The sequence below is a fragment of the Takifugu flavidus genome, chromosome 1 (genome assembly GCF_003711565.1).
Source record: "Takifugu flavidus isolate HTHZ2018 chromosome 1, ASM371156v2, whole genome shotgun sequence".
Lineage (NCBI taxonomy): Eukaryota > Metazoa > Chordata > Actinopteri > Tetraodontiformes > Tetraodontidae > Takifugu > Takifugu flavidus.
The window spans coordinates 6,791,518-6,799,956 of record NC_079520.1 but is presented as its reverse complement, the minus strand read 5'-3'; the positions used below and the strand labels follow the sequence as shown (position 1 = coordinate 6,799,956).

The window sequence follows — 8,439 nt, the reverse complement described above, 5'->3', positions numbered from 1 at the left end:
CGGTGGAAGCAACTGTTGCTGTTCAGAAGGTCGGCCGTATGGACGGGGTTGTTTATACTGTACGTCTTAATGTAAGCTGTATAACGATTACAGAGCCTGGTGGCTGATGCGGCTGGCATGATGTCTGCGGCTCTAATGTGTGAAGAGCTGGCCTGCTGGCTTTCTGGGGGGATTTTCAGATCGGCGATTGATGTTAAAGGCTGCAGTGTGTGTGCCTTTTCGTGTGTGTGTGCACGGTGTCCCTGTGTATGTAGGGAACCGCTTCAGCTTGATGGAAAGTGCACAGAAAGATTGTGATGGGAAACTGTTTTGTTCAAGCAACCCTAATAACGCAAGCAAACATATGTCGACCACTCGGGTTGTGAGTGTGAGTCACTCGGGGAAAAATAAGTAGATCATGATTAGTGAAAGAAAACATGCAAACATGAAAAAAATGGCGTTTAGAGGAAGCCTGTTGAAGACTCACTTAACCTTTAACTTCCATTTCCCTGCAGTGGTGGGTTTTCACATGCGCTTGTCATCGGTATGGAGTTCATGATTGAGTGCGATACAAAACGATCCACTTGCCATTTGCAGCAACTAAAACGAAACCATGTGCTTCAGGCTGCCAACACGTCCACTGGCATGCAAGGGTGGAATTTCCACTGGGGCCGGGGGAGGGGATCCACTTTCCTCACTTTTCAAATTATTGTTTGTCTTAATCTTATGCTAAACCAGAGTTTAACAGGCTAATAAAGACCCCCACTTGTTTCTTAGAACTCAGGGCGTTCAACTTATGGAGCCTATTTGGGCTGTCCAACTTATGTTTTTGCCCCATGACGGCGGAGGGGTTGTGGAAGGGAACAAAAGACTGCAAACATCAGTCAAGATCAAGAAGAAAAGGGTTTTTTTTCCCTAATTTGCAGGTTTGTGTCAGGAGATTGTAAGTAAATGCTAATGAAGAAATTCAGAGATTTCTGCACATTCAGATCTGTGCTAAAGTTCACTTTTAATCTGAGTTTTTGGTCTAGGTCTTCATCAGAGCATCATAGAATGTAGCTAAAACATAGAATTACCAGATTTATTTGTAGCCTCTCCCTGTCTGCCAACTGCTGTTCCTCAGTTAAACAGAAGAATCTGACTTCACAAAGTATCATAACTATTTGTCCATTTGCAGTGTTTTTCTTCCAAAAAATAATCATCCGAACAGTGTTTTATGTGTGATGCAAGTCCAAATATGTTGTAAATCATATATCAAAGGAAGCCTCTGTTTATTTCCCACATGAAGTTCATAAAGTGGAGAAAAATATTGATGGTGTTTGTTTGAGTAAAAGGCCAAACACGAGCACAAGTGAAAACATGGCGTGCGCTGGGCTATACGTTTAGGCCGACCTGTCATTAGATGATTTGACATTGTTTCCAAACACGTCAGAATTTGGCTCCGGTTTGTTTTTGGACAAATTCATTTGATTTTTAACCCTCCCTGGATTAATGACCACCATGTGATTAATAGTGGTAATAAATGACGGACCACCGTGATGAAGAGACCCCGGGCAGGCTCCAAGCTATATTAATATTTACATAGACTTTCTTACTTTCCTGGTCATGGTTGACTTATACAGTAAAGCTCAGCATTACGTTAAAGGAGGTTCGGAGGCTACTTTGATGAAGTTTCAGGTTAAGATACGTGACTCGTTCAGACACATATGCTAGTAACATTGTAGATATTCCTTAACAGGATGAAGATCAGTTTCAAGTATTAGACAGAAAAGGAGGTTATAATTGTATCGTCCTGCACACAGATCAACCCAAAGTCTTCCCACAGGGGGTTAAAGAGACGATGTATGTGAATAATTGAGCTTCCAGGTTCATTATCTTGTTGAGTGAATTGGCAGATGGATGATGCTAATTGGGCCTTTTAGATCCAGACAAACAAGGGATGCCAAGCACACATGGTTCTGCTGGCGCCGACTGTGTGACTCTCTATGCCAGTTAAAACCAGTACGGTCCAAAACTGGCTCTGATTTGAATTCACAAACCCTACTTTGAAAAGTGTCAGGTGAGGAATACCTGCATGGGTTTAGAATCTTCATGATCTCATCGTCTGGATAACAGAATAAAGAAGTTTCACAGATTTCCTCCCCCTGGTTAGTTAAACTTTCTAAATTGATCTACATTACGCGGGTCCTCATTTTAAATATTTTTTTCCCCCCAGATATAAAGAAATAAATCACATTAAATCACTTGTTAAATCACCCCCCCCCCCCCCCACCCCACAGAATACCATTTCCCAGTGTTTCTCTGTGCGGGGACATGTTGGACACTATTGGTCAACTTCTCCACCTTCTCTGTTTTTGCAGCCTGCATCCTGGACTTAATCCCTTAGAAGTGGGTTTATTCTATCCTCACTGAACTGTTGGACTGGTAACCTGCCTCACCTCACAACGGTCACAACAACACTGGCTTCCTGGTAATCTCAGGCCAGGAACCAGGGGGGTTCCACAATGACATTCTACTAATTTTAAGCCACACAGCTTCATTCTCGCTGTAAAATGTCCATTCCTTTAACCATAAATCAACAACATTTACTCTACAACATGAGCACTGACAAGACAATGTAATGTTCATCTCCAACCTGGAACCAGGATGACACCAACACTCACCGACATTACTGCCCCGTGGCAGCTGTCTCTGGACCTCCCCGTCGGTGAGCATCACACTCTTATCTTTACCTACATGCGCCCCTCCCTTGGCATCATCCGAACTGCCCCATCAGTTCCTCACAGCAGTCAGCACTTCTGCCGTATCTAAAGAAACATCCACAGTCTCCCTCACCTCCATGACCACAGTCGATGCCTTATTCGCCCACGACAACAATGCTCATACGGACATTTTTAAAAACTAAACCCTGTTGCTCTTACCCTTGTCTGGTCCCCTGGTGCACCACTGAACTCTGCACCACACAGGGCAGGTTTTATTTGCCAAAACGAAATATTTCTTTCCACCCGAACGCTTACAAAGCTGCTACAAAAACACTCTCCAAGACCAAGATGCTGTGTTGTTTCCCGCACTCCTCACGATCAACCAAAGCAGCAAAGACGGCTGTTTTCAACTGCTTCCCCGCGGTGACCCCGGCCTGCCTTCCAGGGACACCACCCGCTGCAGCAAGTTCCTTCTCCAGGAAAATTCTACTTCCATCCATTCAGCTCTGCCTCTGCTTCTCTCCTGTGGACCCTCTCATGCACACTTCTTGCCATCCCATCCAAATATCAATTTGCATGTGTACAGTTTAGTCTGTCGTCACTTTTGTTGCATTTTTGTGCAATTTATTGCTCAGGGTTTTTAATCTCAAACAGGCAAGAAAACTAGAAAGAAATGTCACAGGAATGATGTTTGGGTCTTACAAAGTCACACATATATATATCAAATATGATACATTTGGCGTTACAGGGTTATCCCATTTTTGTTGCTTTTAATAACAGTAAATTTTAGAGAAGCTTGACATTATCCAGGCAAGACCTTTGAAAAGAAATTCCTATTTTTCTCCCACCCATTCCCTGTCCTAAATGATTGAGGTGGAAAATAAGACATAACTCCAGTGCAACACACTTCTCAGATTTCTACACATCTCCCACATGTCCTCTGACATCGTGCTTCAGACCCAGATACACCCTATCACTAAATCACCTCGAACCCAGAATACAGGCCTAAAGCTTGTGGGATAGTGAAGCAACGCGAGGCCCGGGTGACCTCCCCGGAGCTCCGCCATTCCCTGCATCAGTAAATCAGTCCGCCAACACTTTCCCAAGGCTGCTCTGACTCTGAAGGTCGGGGATGGGGAGGATGTGACCTGAAAGGTTACAGGCCATAGGGAACACGGTTTAGGGCCTGAATCCCACTGAGAAGATGGGAGGCGGAAAACAGGAAGGTGAAGGTTGGCTGTTTAACGGCTAGATAAACGAACCTGTGTGAGAGACGCTGGACGATGTTCGGTATGCAGACACAAACGTAACCCCCTCCTCAGCCTTACATTAATCAGATATTTAGCCTATTGTTTACGAGCTCGGCTTATCCATTTAAAAGGGCTGATCCCAAAGGGATGGTAAAATCTTTCATTGGCAGCTCGTTTAACATTTCAGATCAGCAGCCCACATGATGATTTAACTCCACAGATGTTGCTAAATCTTTTGACCTTACCTACGGAGTACTGACGTCTCTGCAAATATGTCTCACTCAACTCTGCAGGGGACTTTAATCATGTTTAGGTTTTATTGTGCTGCTGCTGCCAAGCATCCAGCCGAGTGCTCGGGCTGAATATCGGCATCGAAGAACAGTCAAACAGCTTTGGAACCGCAAACGCTGCTGTGGAATAAACACAAAAGGATTAAACTTGTTTGGCAAGGACATTCCGAGACTTGTTGGACTTGTCAAACTGTCGCCAACCTAATTTTTCCATGAACGTTGTACCCGTGCCCTTTGGGTTGTGGGAATTCTGACGATACCGTGTGCAAAGCAGGAGTACGGCAGGGGGAGCTTCGCTCTAGACCGATGATTAAAAGGGGGCATCAAATATAGCTCCAGTATGCTGGAAGCAAGTCCTGCGTTTGCCCTCGTGTCCGGTCTGTAATCTGTGACCTGAAGACCTCGGCATCAAACTCGGAGAGCTCTGTGTTCAGTGTTTGGTGACACCGCGGTCGTTTCTTTCCAATTTACTTTAACTTTATTATTTGATTAAGCGCCTGCTGCCTTATCCATGGGGAGCACCAGTAATCATGGAGTATCACTCGTGTGAAAGAAACGGACACCTAGACCTCCTCTCACGCACACACACACAAACACACGGCGCGCAGCACATAGTCGAGCCTGGGAGTGAGGTGAAAATAGCTTTTTCTTCTCATCTGCAGCATCATTCAAGGTTACCCAAGTGAGAAAGAGCTTACCTCACAGAGTGTTATATTTCAGCCTCGCAGCTACGCGTCTCTGGTGGAATATTGAGTCTTCCACCTCCCTTTGTTTCTGCCGGGCAGCTTGGATGATGTACAGTGAGACATGTCTTTTCTTTTGTGATATTAGCTAATGCACAGTTCAAGCGTGATGTCATAATTAAATGATTTCAACATTGTTGAACACAGAGACCAAACCTGTCATTTTTTATTTAAAATGTGTATTTACTACAAGGGATCCTAATAAGAGCTGGCTGTATCCCATACGACCCAGCCCAAGTTTGGACTAAAGAGATAAAGCAGCTATTCATGAACTAAACGTTCTGTAGACACAACAATGGAAAAGAAACCCAGTTTTTCGCCTGAATTGTTTAGATATCATCTTTCCAACATTGTGTATTTCTACCGTTGTTTTCAGCAGAAGACACACAATCCTCTGCGTTATAAGTGAGGGAACGGAGAGTTGACTCGGGTGTCGTCAGTGAAACGGCAGCAATGTCGCCGAGTTGAAGGCGGAGTTGTAAAACTCCACGGTCTAACTGTTGCTCCTCATCTTGTTTTAATTGCTCCGCAGTAGTGTTTGAAAGGTATGAAGCTAGCCTGAATGAGAATGAAAAGGGACTGAAAAGGTTGTAAAAAACATGTGGTTTGGCGCTTGCATGACAAGTTCACAAACACTGCTTGTTTACTCTGCATGTGTGTGTCCATCTCCACAACAGATGGGTCTCTGTAGGGAGCAAGGTGTGTATGTGCCCATCTCCTGTCATCCCCCTCGGGTCCATAAAGCATGTAAAACAAACAGGCTAATTAGCCCACCGCACACGTGGAATTCCACAAACACACACGTGCATGCGCGCACATACAGAATGCAATTGATTTACTTTTAGCGTTTGCTAGCTTTTCTTTTAAACTGTTTGGGACAATGATGTTATCTATAAGAAAGAGACTGGAAGCCGTGCTCGCTGGAGCACAGATTGGGGTCAGCTCCGAGCAGCGAGGCCAGGCTGTTCACAACAGCTCCAGAGCTGATCTGCACTTCTTCCCTTTGCATCAATCTCCCTGTGATGCAGACCTCTTCAGGAGGTGCAGCACGTCCACGTGGTTCAGCATGTGGACGGCTTCAGTTTAATCCTGGCCACATCAACAAAAGTAACGAGCAAGTTTGGGGATTTCACGTTGGGACAGAAAGATGTAAACATGTGGATTTACGTTGTTTTTAATGATAACTGTCAGAAATGAAATCTTCTGCGAGGCTTTAGCACAGAGAACGTTGACATCCTTCTTGGATTTACACAAGGTCAAGAAAAGTCAGCGTGTGTGTGTGTGTGTGTGTGTGTGTGTGTGTTTAATTTTGTGTGTTTATGCTGAACTCACCCTCAGGGTCTCTTCAGTGAAACTGCTGCCATGCACTTCTTGTCATCAGATACAAACTAATCTCTGGAAAGGTGGTGTTTAAGCATGGTGATGTTTGTGTTTATCTGTGTGATTGTGTGTCCTTGCTCATGTTTGCGTGCGTGCAACATAATGCTGCAACGCACGCCTGTTTGCCAGAGATAAATCTGTAAAATCTGTGAAACACTGCTGCCCATGAACTTCAAGTTCTGCCACATGTTGAACAGGACACATCATGTGTGTGTGTGTGTGTGTGTGTGTGTGTGTGTGTGTGTGTGTGTGTGTGTGTGTGTGTGCCCCATCACCATCAGCCTGAGCATGGCTAAAAACACACCTTATTCACACACTTATCCACTAAACCAACACAATAAATCATTTTCCAAAAATGCATTAAATACATACCGAGCAGAACAACATTTGGTAGAAAAACCAAATAAAACATAAACTTATTGGTCGTTTATAATCTTAAGTGTTCCACTTGTGTGCACTCTTAGTTTTGTCTATTCGTTTTGCAAACGTGTGTTAAAGTTCGAACTTATGGAATGAAACGTATGTCAGTACCTCCATGTGGGAGAACTCTGCAGGACCAGGACCAGGACCAGGACCAGGACCAGGACCAGGATCAGGATCAGGATCAGGATCAGGATCAGGATCAGGACCAGGACCAGGCCACAGCGCCCTCCGCAGCCGCCATCACCAGATCCTCTCTGCAGCTCTGCACAGGTGCTTCGTGCCCGGGGTTCCTTCTTCTTCTTCTCTTTTTTACGTGACGATCATGACGTTAGCCTAGCTAGCTCCCGCATGCTAATTCCCGCTAGCTAAAGGTCGAATTAGCGCATCGCGATAAAATGTAACGAAATTTCCTTCACGATTCAAAGTCGTCCTCATCTCTCGGCACAAGTGAGAGAGACAAAGAGTTGACCACGAGTTAACCACAAAAACACATGAACTGCTCCTTGACATTGATGCTTTTTTCTTCTCTTTTCCCGTAATTTGGCCCATATTTTCTCGCTCACGTGCAGGTTCACCCGGAAATGTAACATTTTGAGGTCACAAACTCTCCAACATAATTCGAATTACAGTTAACGTAATAAAAACTTACTATAACTAACTTACTAACTAACTTACTATAACTAACTAACTTAATATATACATATATACACATTTATCCATACATGTTAAGGCCTTACTTGCCTCATTTAAACGTAGAAACTATAATAAATACAACTGATATTTATAAGAGAATTACATGTGTGCTTACCTTTTAGCTTGATGCTTTTAGAACCACATGATTTGGGGCAGGGTGTTTCACAAAGTGCTGAATGATGGCAACATTCAAATTTTTGATGAGAGTTTGCAGGAAGACAGAAAATTATAAGAAAATGTTTTTAACCAAAGTTTAGGTATTTCTTTCAAGGATGTGGATTGGAAGCACCCAAAGAGTCGACGAAAACACCAGATGCAAAACCTACACTCACAGAATATTGGCCCATTACTGCCACGCTACAGAGAAATAAATGAGGCTTCGCCATGATAGATCCAAAAGATTTAAAGCCAACTCATGGGTGTCAAACCGGTTGCAGCAGGCAACTGGCACTCTAGTGAGCCAGCTAATGTCTTGAAGCCTGTATGAAAACACACTGATATTAGGTTCAAGGCATATTCGGTTAGTGGTTAGCAGGATGTGAAAAGTTAGCTGACTACATAATAACACACTAGTTCAACACAATTAAGGGCTCTAGTTTTATTTTCAGAGGTGGCTGGCTGGTAGACTTGCAGGTTTTGTCCAACCGAGGTCTAGAAACACCACTGAAACCAAGAAACCTGATGCAGGAGGACATCTCTTTCAAATTAGCAAGAGATGAATATTCAATCTGGATGGAAAACACAATAGTCTGCATTCTGAACAACGATAGAGTTAAATCAGTGCTAAAGCACAACTGTGTATGGGTAAAGTTTGGTTTAAATAATTAAGGTTGAAAATTTTGACCCTCTTAAAACCTTTACAGTCTTGGTTGTTTCCATGCATACATTTTACTACGCACTTCAATGTTTTTCGATCACTTAACCATTGATTTCTGTCCTTTAACATAATCAAAATTCAGTGTTTTGTGCACGTCTATAA

General features: G+C 43.6%; 1 long non-coding RNA gene across 1 annotated transcript; it reads right to left on the bottom strand.

Annotated features, from left to right (window-relative positions):
* Window positions 1–3,250: 3,250 nt before the first annotated feature.
* LOC130528350 (uncharacterized) lies at window positions 3,251–7,490 on the bottom strand. Its single transcript, XR_008951269.1, has 3 exons — window positions 6,876–7,490; window positions 5,612–5,693; window positions 3,251–5,522 (listed from the first exon to the last, which is right to left on the bottom strand). It is a non-coding gene; the product is annotated as an uncharacterized LOC130528350 (long non-coding RNA).
* Window positions 7,491–8,439: the final 949 nt, after the last annotated feature.